Source organism: Balaenoptera physalus (assembly GCF_965194825.1).
Source record: "Balaenoptera physalus genome assembly, contig: HAP1_SCAFFOLD_667, whole genome shotgun sequence".
Taxonomy (NCBI): Eukaryota; Metazoa; Chordata; class Mammalia; order Artiodactyla; family Balaenopteridae; genus Balaenoptera; species Balaenoptera physalus.
Window position 1 is genome coordinate 214,469 of NW_028126089.1, and position 12,542 is coordinate 227,010.

Below are 12,542 nucleotides of genomic sequence, written 5' to 3' on the forward strand. Positions count from 1 at the left end.
CCTTGAAGTTTCCCGGGTTTTAGTCTACGCAGGTACGCTTGTGTAGCAAACGAGCACTTTTCCCCGAGAAACCGGGTCCCTGCCACGTTGGAGGAGAGTTAATTCTGCAGACCTCGTTCCTCCTGGGAAAGCGAAATGCCACCCTGAGCCTCAGGGTAGTGCCTAAGTTTCCACCGGGCAAGCTCTGCGTGCCTCGGTTTCCATGAGGTCTCCACAGTTTTGTGCTCAATGGAGAACGAGGATAGCTTTCAGGACTCCATACACTCTGTCCTCCGCACCGTTTCCCATGCTACCTCTTGGACCCCCCCCCACCCCACGTCTTTACAGTGCCTGCTGAACAACAAGCAGCCGTGTAAGTTCTTCGGAACACTTCTTGCATGCACAGCCCTAGGCAGCACACTGCTCTCTCTCTTCCTTTGGAAACCTAGGTTGCCGCAGCTCGTCCCAGCTTACGAAGACAGTCAGAGGCGATCTAATGTGCTAGGTAACGTGGACTCAGTGAGGACAAGGGCCCTACCTGCACTCAGAAAAGCACTCTGCTCAGCCTTCCATCCAGGAGCTCACAACGCCTGGCTCGTTGGTTTAGCAGGATGTCTATGTGAGGTCCAAGCTGAGCAAAGAGCACAATTCCTCCTTTACCCTGCTAGGCCCCGAAGAGGTAGAGCCAACTAGGCCTCGCTCAGGCCAGCCCTCCTTGAGGGATCTTGCCACACTTCGAAGCCTGCACAGTAAAAGGTACTTAGCGCCGTTACCAGGGTTTCGCCATGCTCTCCTTCGGCAGCTCCACTACTGCAGGACTCATGTTAGCTCTCAACTAGGATAAGTGGACCTGCTTCCAAAAGCAGTCTTTTCCCCTTTGGAAATCTGGATTCTTGTAGCCTCGGAGCTGTTTGCGAAACCCTAGGAAGGCCCAGCTTCTACTCACTGCAGGCACCAACGAGGAGGAAACGAGTATGTTCCCCCGGAGAAACAGGCTGCTTGCAAGTGTCGAGGGGAGCTTCTAAGGTGCCCAGTGTGTCCCGTTTGTTTCCCTTCGCAGCTCCCATCCTGCGGGTACTTATGCTGGGTGCTAACAAGGGTAGGTGGCTCTGCCGACAAAAGCAGCATTTTCCCTTTGGAAGCTTGGATTCTAGTGTCTCAGGGGCTGCTTGCCAAACCTTGATGTTGCCCCGGTTCTAGGCACCGCAGGTACGCTTGCCTAGCAAACGAGAACTTTCCCCCGAGACACCGGGTTCCTGCCACGTTGGAGGAGAGTTAATTCTTCAGACCTCGTTCCTCCTGGGAAAGCGAAATGCCACCCTGAGCCTCAGGGTAGTGCCTAAGTTTCCACCGGGCAAGCTCTGCGTTCCTCGGTTTCCATGAGGTCTCCACAGTTTTGTGCTCAATGGAGAACGAGGATAGCTTTCAGGACTCCATACACTCTGCCCTCCGCACCGTTTCCCATGCTACCTCTTGGACCCCCCCCCCCACCCAACGTCTTTACAGTGCCTGCTGAACAACAAGCAGCCGTGTAAGTTCTTCGGAACACTTCTTGCATGCACAGCCCTAGGCAGCACACTGCTCTCTCTCTTCCTTTGGAAACCTAGGTTTCCGCAGCTCGTCCCAGCTTACGAAGACAGTCAGAGCCGATCTAATGTGCTAGGTAACGTGGACTCAGTGAGGACAAGGGCCCTACCTGCACTCAGAAAAGCACTCTGCTCAGCCTTCCATCCAGGAGCTCACACCGCCTGGTTCGTTGGTTTAGCAGGACGTCTATGTGAGGTCCAAGCTGAGCAAAGAGCACAATTCCTCCTTTACCCTGCTAGGCCCCGGATGAGGTAAAGTTAACTATGCCTCGCTCAGGCCAGCCCTCCATGAGGGATCTTGCCACACTTATAAGCCTGAGATTAAAAGCTACTTAGCGAGGTCCACAGGGTTTCGCCAAGCTCTCCCTCGGCAGCTTCACTACTGCAGGACTCAAGTTTGCTCTCAACTAGGATAAGTGGCCCTGCTTCCAAAAGCAGTCTTTTCCCGTTTGGAACTCTGGATTCTTGTAGCCTCGGAGCTGTTTGCGAAACCCTAGGAAGGCCCAGCTTCTACTCACTGCAGGCACCAACGAGGAGGAAACTAGTATGTTCCCCCAGAGAAACAGCTGCTTGCAAGTTTCGAGGGAGGCTTCTCAGGTGCCCATGGTGTCCCGTTTGTTTCCCTTCGTAGCTCCCATCCTGCAGGTACTTATGCTGGGTGCTAACAAGGGTAGGTGGCTCTGCCGACAAAAGCAGCCTTTTCCCTTAGGAAGCTTGGATTCTAGTGTCTCAGGGGCTGCTTGCCAAACCTTGATGTTGCCCCGGTGCTAGGCACCGCAGGTACGCTTGCGTAGCAAACGAGCACTTTCCCCCGAGAAACCGGGTTCCTGCCACGTTGGAGGAGAGTTAATTCTGCAGACCTCGTTCCTCCTGGAAAAGCGAAATGCCACCCTGAGACTCAGGGTAGTGCCTAAGTTTCTACTGGGCAAGCTCTGCGTGCCTCGGTTTCCATGAGGTCTCCACCGTTGTTGTGCTTCAGTGGAACGCGAGGATAGCTTCAGGACTCCAAGCACTCTGGCCTCTGCACCGTTTCCCATGCTACGACACGCATCCCCCCAACGTCTCCTCTCTGCTTGCTGAGCAGCAAGCAGCCGTGTGGTTTTCGGAATACTTCTTGCATGCACACCCCAAGGCGGCACACTGCTCTCTCTCTTCCTTCGGAAACCTAGGTTACCACCGCTTGTTCCAGCTCACGAAGACAGTCAGAGACGGTCTCATGTGCTGGGTAACGTGGACTGAGTGAGGACAAGGGCCCTACCTGCACTCAGAAAAACACTCTGCTCAGCCTTCCATCCAGGAGCTCACAACGCCTGGCTTGTTAGTTTAGCAGGATGTCTATGTGAGGTCCAAGCTGAGCAAAGAGCACAATTCCTCCTTTACCCTGCTAGGCCCCGAAGAGGTAGAGCCAACTAGGCCTCGCTCATGCCAGCCCTCCTTGAGGGATCTTGCCACACTTCGAAGCCTGCACAGTAAAAGGTACTTAGCGCCGTTACCAGGGTTTCGCCATGCTCTCCTTCGGCAGCTCCACTACTGCAGGATTCATGTTAGCTCTCAACTAGGATAAGTGGCCCTGCTTCCAAAAGCAGTCTTTTCCCCTTTGGAAATCTGGATTCTTGTAGCCTCGGAGCTGTTTGCGAAACCCTAGGAAGGCCCAGCTTATACTCACTGCAGGCACCAACGAGGAGGAAACGAGTATGTTCCCCCGGAGAAACAGGCTGCTTGCAAGTGTCGAGGGGAGCTTCTCAGGTGCCCAGTGTGTCCCGTTTGTTTCCCTTCGCAGCTCCCATCCTGCAGGTACTTATGCTGGGTGCTAACAAGGGTAGGTGGCTCTGCCGACAAAAGCAGCCTTTTCCCTTTGGAAGCTTGGATTCTAGTGTCTCAGGGGCTGCTTGCCAAACCTTGATGTTGCCCCGGTTCTAGGCACCGCAGGTACGCTTGCCTAGCAAACGAGAACTTTCCCCCGAGACACCGGGTTCCAGCCACGTTGGAGGAGAGTTAATTCTTCAGACCTCGTTCCTCCTGGGAAAGCGAAATGCCACCCTGAGCCTCAGGGTAGTGCCTAAGTTTCCACCGGGCAAGCTCTGCGTTCCTCGGTTTCCATGAGGTCTCCACAGTTGTTGTGCTTCAATGGAGTGCGAGGTTAGCTTTCAGGACTCCATACACTCTGCCCTCCGCACCGTTTGCCATGTTACCACTTGGATCCCCCCCAAGTCTCTGCAGTACCTGCTGAGCAACAAGCAGCCGTGTAGGTACTTCGGAACACTTCTTGCATGCACAGCCCAAGGCGGCACACTGCTCTCTCTCTTCCTTTGGAAACGTAGGTTTCCGCAGCTTGTCCCAGCTTACGAAGACAGAAGAGCCGGTCTAATATGCTAGGTAACGTGGACTCAGTGAGGACAAAGGCCTACCTGCACTCAGAAAAACACTCTGCTCAGCCTTCCATCCAGGAGCTCACACCGACTGGCTCGTTGGTTTAGCAGGATGTCTATGTGAGGTCCAAGCTGAGCAAAGAGCACAATTCCTCCTTTAGCCTGGTAGGCCCCAGAAGAGGTAGAGCCAACTAGGCCTCGCTCAGGCCAGCCCTCCTTGAGGGATCTTGTCCCACTACAAAGCCTGCACAGTAAAAGGTCCTTAGCGAAGTTCCCAGGGTTTCGCCATGGTCTCCCTCGGCAGCTCCACTACTGCAGGGACTCATGTTTGCTGTGAACTAGGATAGGTGGCCCTGCTTCCAAAAGCAGTCTTTTCCCCTTTGGAAATCTGGATTCTTTTAGCCTCGGAGCTGTTTGCGAAACCCTAGGAAGGCCCAGCTTCTACTCACTGCAGGCACCTACGAGGAGGAAACGAGTATGTTTCCCCGGAGAAACAGGCTGCTTGCAAGTGTCGAGGGGAGCTTCTCAGGTGCCCAGTGTGTCCCGTTTGTTTCCCTTCGCAGCTCCCATCCTGCAGGTACTTATGCTGGGGGCTTTCAAAGGAATGTGGCTCTGCCGACAAAAGCAGCCTTTTCCCTTTGGAAGCTTGGATTCTAGTGTCTCAGGGATGCTTGCCAGACCTTGAAGTTTCCCGGGTTTTAGTCTACGCAGGTACGCTTGTGTAGCAAACGAGCACTTTCCCCCGAGAAACCGGGTCCCTGCCACGTTGGAGGAGAGTTAATTCTGCAGACCTCGTTCCTCCTGGGAAAGCGAAATGCCACCCTGAGCCTCAGGGTAGTGCCTAAGTTTCCACCGGGCAAGCTCTGCGTGCCTCGGTTTCCATGAGGTCTCCACAGTTTTGTGCTCAATGGAGAACGAGGATAGCTTTCAGGACTCCATACACTCTGTCCTCCGCACCGTTTCCCATGCTACCTCTTGGACCCCCCCCCACCCCACGTCTTTACAGTGCCTGCTGAACAACAAGCAGCCGTGTAAGTTCTTCGGAACACTTCTTGCATGCACAGCCCTAGGCAGCACACTGCTCTCTCTCTTCCTTTGGAAACCCAGGTTGCCGCAGCTCGTCCCAGCTTACGAAGACAGTCAGAGGCGATCTAATGTGCTAGGTAACGTGGACTCAGTGAGGACAAGGGCCCTACCTGCACTCAGAAAAGCACTCTGCTCAGCCTTCCATCCAGGAGCTCACAACGCCTGGCTCGTTGGTTTAGCAGGATGTCTATGTGAGGTCCAAGCTGAGCAAAGAGCACAATTCCTCCTTTACCCTGCTAGGCCCCGAAGAGGTAGAGCCAACTAGGCCTCGCTCAGGCCAGCCCTCCTTGAGGGATCTTGCCACACTTCGAAGCCTGCACAGTAAAAGGTACTTAGCGCCGTTACCAGGGTTTCGCCATGCTCTCCTTCGGCAGCTCCACTACTGCAGGACTCATGTTAGCTCTCAACTAGGATAAGTGGCCCTGCTTCCAAAAGCAGTCTTTTCCCCTTTGGAAATCTGGATTCTTGTAGCCTCGGAGCTGTTTGCGAAACCCTAGGAAGGCCCAGCTTCTACTCACTGCAGGCACCAACGAGGAGGAAACGAGTATGTTCCCCCGGAGAAACAGGCTGCTTGCAAGTGTCGAGGGGAGCTTCTAAGGTGCCCAGTGTGTCCCGTTTGTTTCCCTTCGCAGCTCCCATCCTGCGGGTACTTATGCTGGGTGCTAACAAGGGTAGGTGGCTCTGCCGACAAAAGCAGCCTTTTCCCTTTGGAAGCTTGGATTCTAGTGTCTCAGGGGCTGCTTGCCAAACCTTGATGTTGCCCCGGTTCTAGGCACCGCAGGTACGCTTGCCTAGCAAACGAGAACTTTCCCCCGAGACACCGGGTTCCTGCCACGTTGGAGGAGAGTTAATTCTTCAGACCTCGTTCCTCCTGGGAAAGCGAAATGCCACCCTGAGCCTCAGGGTAGTGCCTAAGTTTCCACCGGGCAAGCTCTGCGTTCCTCGGTTTCCATGAGGTCTCCACAGTTTTGTGCTCAATGGAGAACGAGGATAGCTTTCAGGACTCCATACACTCTGCCCTCCGCACCGTTTCCCATGCTACCTCTTGGACCCCCCCCCACCCAACGTCTTTACAGTGCCTGCTGAACAACAAGCAGCCGTGTAAGTTCTTCGGAACACTTCTTGCATGCACAGCCCTAGGCAGCACACTGCTCTCTCTCTTCCTTTGGAAACCTAGGTTGCCGCAGCTCGTCCCAGCTTACGAAGACAGTCAGAGCCGATCTAATGTGCTAGGTAACGTGGACTCAGTGAGGACAAGGGCCCTACCTGCACTCAGAAAAGCACTCTGCTCAGCCTTCCATCCAGGAGCTCACACCGCCTGGTTCGTTGGTTTAGCAGGACGTCTATGTGAGGTCCAAGCTGAGCAAAGAGCACAATTCCTCCTTTACCCTGCTAGGCCCCGGATGAGGTAAAGTTAACTATGCCTCGCTCAGGCCAGCCCTCCATGAGGGATCTTGCCACACTTATAAGCCTGAGATTAAAAGCTACTTAGCGAGGTCCACAGGGTTTCGCCAAGCTCTCCCTCGGCAGCTTCACTACTGCAGGACTCAAGTTTGCTCTCAACTAGGATAAGTGGCCCTGCTTCCAAAAGCAGTCTTTTCCCGTTTGGAACTCTGGATTCTTGTAGCCTCGGAGCTGTTTGCGAAACCCTAGGAAGGCCCAGCTTCTACTCACTGCAGGCACCAACGAGGAGGAAACTAGTATGTTCCCCCAGAGAAACAGCTGCTTGCAAGTTTCGAGGGAGGCTTCTCAGGTGCCCATGGTGTCCCGTTTGTTTCCCTTCGTAGCTCCCATCCTGCAGGTACTTATGCTGGGTGCTAACAAGGGTAGGTGGCTCTGCCGACAAAAGCAGCCTTTTCCCTTAGGAAGCTTGGATTCTAGTGTCTCAGGGGCTGCTTGCCAAACCTTGATGTTGCCCCGGTGCTAGGCACCGCAGGTACGCTTGCGTAGCAAACGAGCACTTTCCCCCGAGAAACCGGGTTCCTGCCACGTTGGAGGAGAGTTAATTCTGCAGACCTCGTTCCTCCTGGAAAAGCGAAATGCCACCCTGAGACTCAGGGTAGTGCCTAAGTTTCTACTGGGCAAGCTCTGCGTGCCTCGGTTTCCATGAGGTCTCCACCGTTGTTGTGCTTCAGTGGAACGCGAGGATAGCTTCAGGACTCCAAGCACTCTGGCCTCTGCACCGTTTCCCATGCTACGACACGCATCCCCCCAACGTCTCCTCTCTGCTTGCTGAGCAGCAAGCAGCCGTGTGGTTTTCGGAATACTTCTTGCATGCACACCCCAAGGCGGCACACTGCTCTCTCTCTTCCTTCGGAAACCTAGGTTACCACCGCTTGTTCCAGCTCACGAAGACAGTCAGAGACGGTCTCATGTGCTGGGTAACGTGGACTGAGTGAGGACAAGGGCCCTACCTGCACTCAGAAAAACACTCTGCTCAGCCTTCCATCCAGGAGCTCACAACGCCTGGCTCGTTAGTTTAGCAGGATGTCTATGTGAGGTCCAAGCTGAGCAAAGAGCACAATTCCTCCTTTACCCTGCTAGGCCCCGAAGAGGTAGAGCCAACTAGGCCTCGCTCATGCCAGCCCTCCTTGAGGGATCTTGCCACACTTCGAAGCCTGCACAGTAAAAGGTACTTAGCGCCGTTACCAGGGTTTCGCCATGCTCTCCTTCGGCAGCTCCACTACTGCAGGATTCATGTTAGCTCTCAACTAGGATAAGTGGCCCTGCTTCCAAAAGCAGTCTTTTCCCCTTTGGAAATCTGGATTCTTGTAGCCTCGGAGCTGTTTGCGAAACCCTAGGAAGGCCCAGCTTCTACTCACGGCAGGCACCAACGAGGAGGAAACGAGTATGTTCCCCCGGAGAAACAGGCTGCTTGCAAGTGTCGAGGGGAGCTTCTCAGGTGCCCAGTGTGTCCCGTTTGTTTCCCTTCGCAGCTCCCATCCTGCAGGTACTTATGCTGGGTGCTAACAAGGGTAGGTGGCTCTGCCGACAAAAGCAGCCTTTTCCCTTTGGAAGCTTGGATTCTAGTGTCTCAGGGGCTGCTTGCCAAACCTTGATGTTGCCCCGGTTCTAGGCACCGCAGGTACGCTTGCCTAGCAAACGAGAACTTTCCCCCGAGACACCGGGTTCCTGCCACGTTGGAGGAGAGTTAATTCTTCAGACCTCGTTCCTCCTGGGAAAGCGAAATGCCACCCTGAGCCTCAGGGTAGTGCCTAAGTTTCCACCGGGCAAGCTCTGCGTTCCTCGGTTTCCATGAGGTCTCCACAGTTGTTGTGCTTCAATGGAGTGCGAGGTTAGCTTTCAGGACTCCATACACTCTGCCCTCCGCACCGTTTGCCATGTTACCACTTGGATCCCCCCCAAGTCTCTGCAGTACCTGCTGAGCAACAAGCAGCCGTGTAGGTACTTCGGAACACTTCTTGCATGCACAGCCCAAGGCGGCACACTGCTCTCTCTCTTCCTTTGGAAACGTAGGTTTCCGCAGCTTGTCCCAGCTTACGAAGACAGAAGAGCCGGTCTAATATGCTAGGTAACGTGGACTCAGTGAGGACAAAGGCCTACCTGCACTCAGAAAAACACTCTGCTCAGCCTTCCATCCAGGAGCTCACACCGATTGGCTCATTGGTTTAGCAGGATGTCTATGTGAGGTCCAAGCTGAGCAAAGAGCATATTTCCTCCTTTAGCCTGGTAGGCCCCAGAAGAGGTAGAGCCAACTAGGCCTCGCTCAGGCCAGCCCTCCTTGAGGGATCTTGTCCCAGTACAAGCCTGCACAGTAAAAGGTCCTTAGCGAAGTTCCCAGGGTTTCGCCATGGTCTCCCTCGGCAGCTCCACTACTGCAGGGACTCATGTTTGCTGTGAACTAGGATAGGTGGCCCTGCTTCCAAAAGCAGTCTTTTCCCCTTTGGAAATCTGGATTCTTTTAGCCTCGGAGCTGTTTGCGAAACCCTAGGAAGGCCCAGCTTCTACTCACTGCAGGCACCTACGAGGAGGAAACGAGTATGTTTCCCCGGAGAAACAGGCTGCTTGCAAGTGTCGAGGGGAGCTTCTCAGGTGCCCAGTGTGTCCCGTTTGTTTCCCTTCGCAGCTCCCATCCTACAGGTACTTATGCTGGGGGCTTTCAAAGGAATGTGGCTCTGCCGACAAAAGCAGCCTTTTCCCTTTGGAAGCTTGGATTCTAGTGTCTCAGGGATGCTTGCCAGACCTTGAAGTTTCCCGGGTTTTAGTCTACGCAGGTACGCTTGTGTAGCAAACGAGCACTTTCCCCCGAGAAACCGGGTCCCTGCCACGTTGGAGGAGAGTTAATTCTGCAGACCTCGTTCCTCCTGGGAAAGCGAAATGCCACCCTGAGCCTCAGGGTAGTGCCTAAGTTTCCACCGGGCAAGCTCTGCGTGCCTCGGTTTCCATGAGGTCTCCACAGTTTTGTGCTCAATGGAGAACGAGGATAGCTTTCAGGACTCCATACACTCTGTCCTCCGCACCGTTTCCCATGCTACCTCTTGGACCCCCCCCCACCCCACGTCTTTACAGTGCCTGCTGAACAACAAGCAGCCGTGTAAGTTCTTCGGAACACTTCTTGCATGCACAGCCCTAGGCAGCACACTGCTCTCTCTCTTCCTTTGGAAACCTAGGTTGCCGCAGCTCGTCCCAGCTTACGAAGACAGTCAGAGGCGATCTAATGTGCTAGGTAACGTGGACTCAGTGAGGACAAGGGCCCTACCTGCACTCAGAAAAGCACTCTGCTCAGCCTTCCATCCAGGAGCTCACAACGCCTGGCTCGTTGGTTTAGCAGGATGTCTATGTGAGGTCCAAGCTGAGCAAAGAGCACAATTCCTCCTTTACCCTGCTAGGCCCCGAAGAGGTAGAGCCAACTAGGCCTCGCTCAGGCCAGCCCTCCTTGAGGGATCTTGCCACACTTCGAAGCCTGCACAGTAAAAGGTACTTAGCGCCGTTACCAGGGTTTCGCCATGCTCTCCTTCGGCAGCTCCACTACTGCAGGACTCATGTTAGCTCTCAACTAGGATAAGTGGCCCTGCTTCCAAAAGCAGTCTTTTCCCCTTTGGAAATCTGGATTCTTGTAGCCTCGGAGCTGTTTGCGAAACCCTAGGAAGGCCCAGCTTCTACTCACTGCAGGCACCAACGAGGAGGAAACGAGTATGTTCCCCCGGAGAAACAGGCTGCTTGCAAGTGTCGAGGGGAGCCTCTAAGGTGCCCAGTGTGTCCCGTTTGTTTCCCTTCGCAGCTCCCATCCTGCGGGTACTTATGCTGGGTGCTAACAAGGGTAGGTGGCTCTGCCGACAAAAGCAGCATTTTCCCTTTGGAAGTTGGATTCTAGTGTCTCAGGGGCTGCTTGCCAAACCTTGATGTTGCCCCGGTTCTAGGCACCGCAGGTACGCTTGCCTAGCAAACGAGAACTTTCCCCCGAGACACCGGGTTCCTGCCACGTTGGAGGAGAGTTAATTCTTCAGACCTCGTTCCTCCTGGGAAAGCGAAATGCCACCCTGAGCCTCAGGGTAGTGCCTAAGTTTCCACCGGGCAAGCTCTGCGTTCCTCGGTTTCCATGAGGTCTCCACAGTTGTTGTGCTTCAATGGAGTGCGAGGTTAGCTTTCAGGACTCCATACACTCTGCCCTCCGCACCGTTTCCCATGCTACCTCTTGGACCCCCCCCCCACCCAACGTCTTTACAGTGCCTGCTGAACAACAAGCAGCCGTGTAAGTTCTTCGGAACACTTCTTGCATGCACAGCCCTAGGCAGCACACTGCTCTCTCTCTTCCTTTGGAAACCTAGGTTTCCGCAGCTCGTCCCAGCTTACGAAGACAGTCAGAGCCGATCTAATGTGCTAGGTAACGTGGACTCAGTGAGGACAAGGGCCCTACCTGCACTCAGAAAAGCACTCTGCTCAGCCTTCCATCCAGGAGCTCACACCGCCTGGTTCGTTGGTTTAGCAGGACGTCTATGTGAGGTCCAAGCTGAGCAAAGAGCACAATTCCTCCTTTACCCTGCTAGGCCCCGGATGAGGTAAAGTTAACTATGCCTCGCTCAGGCCAGCCCTCCATGAGGGATCTTGCCACACTTATAAGCCTGAGATTAAAAGCTACTTAGCGAGGTCCACAGGGTTTCGCCAAGCTCTCCCTCGGCAGCTTCACTACTGCAGGACTCAAGTTTGCTCTCAACTAGGATAAGTGGCCCTGCTTCCAAAAGCAGTCTTTTCCCGTTTGGAACTCTGGATTCTTGTAGCCTCGGAGCTGTTTGCGAAACCCTAGGAAGGCCCAGCTTCTACTCACTGCAGGCACCAACGAGGAGGAAACTAGTATGTTCCCCCAGAGAAACAGCTGCTTGCAAGTTTCGAGGGAGGCTTCTCAGGTGCCCATGGTGTCCCGTTTGTTTCCCTTCGTAGCTCCCATCCTGCAGGTACTTATGCTGGGTGCTAACAAGGGTAGGTGGCTCTGCCGACAAAAGCAGCCTTTTCCCTTAGGAAGCTTGGATTCTAGTGTCTCAGGGGCTGCTTGCCAAACCTTGATGTTGCCCCGGTGCTAGGCACCGCAGCTACGCTTGCGTAGCAAACGAGCACTTTCCCCCGAGAAACCGGGTTCCTGCCACGTTGGAGGAGAGTTAATTCTGCAGACCTCGTTCCTCCTGGAAAAGCGAAATGCCACCCTGAGACTCAGGGTAGTGCCTAAGTTTCTACTGGGCAAGCTCTGCATGCCTCGGTTTCCATGAGGTCTCCACCGTTGTTGTGCTTCAGTGGAACGCGAGGATAGCTTCAGGACTCCAAGCACTCTGGCCTCTGCACCGTTTCCCATGCTACGACACGCATCCCCCCAACGTCTCCTCTCTGCTTGCTGAGCAGCAAGCAGCCGTGTGGTTTTCGGAATACTTCTTGCATGCACAGCCCAAGGCGGCACACTGCTCTCTCTCTTCCTTCGGAAACCTAGGTTACCACCGCTTGTTCCAGCTCACGAAGACAGTCAGAGACGGTCTCATGTGCTGGGTAACGTGGACTGAGTGAGGACAAGGGCCCTACCTGCACTCAGAAAAACACTCTGCTCAGCCTTCCATCCAGGAGCTCACAACGCCTGGCTCGTTAGTTTAGCAGGATGTCTATGTGAGGTCCAAGCTGAGCAAAGAGCACAATTCCTCCTTTACCCTGCTAGGCCCCGAAGAGGTAGAGCCAACTAGGCCTCGCTCATGCCAGCCCTCCTTGAGGGATCTTGCCACACTTCGAAGCCTGCACAGTAAAAGGTACTTAGCGCCGTTACCAGGGTTTCGCCATGCTCTCCTTCGGCAGCTCCACTACTGCAGGATTCATGTTAGCTCTCAACTAGGATAAGTGGCCCTGCTTCCAAAAGCAGTCTTTTCCCCTTTGGAAATCTGGATTCTTGTAGCCTCGGAGCTGTTTGCGAAACCCTAGGAAGGCCCAGCTTCTACTCACTGCAGGCACCAACGAGGAGGAAACGAGTATGTTCCCCCGGAGAAACAGGCTGCTTGCAAGTGTCGAGGGGAGCTTCTCAGGTGCCCAG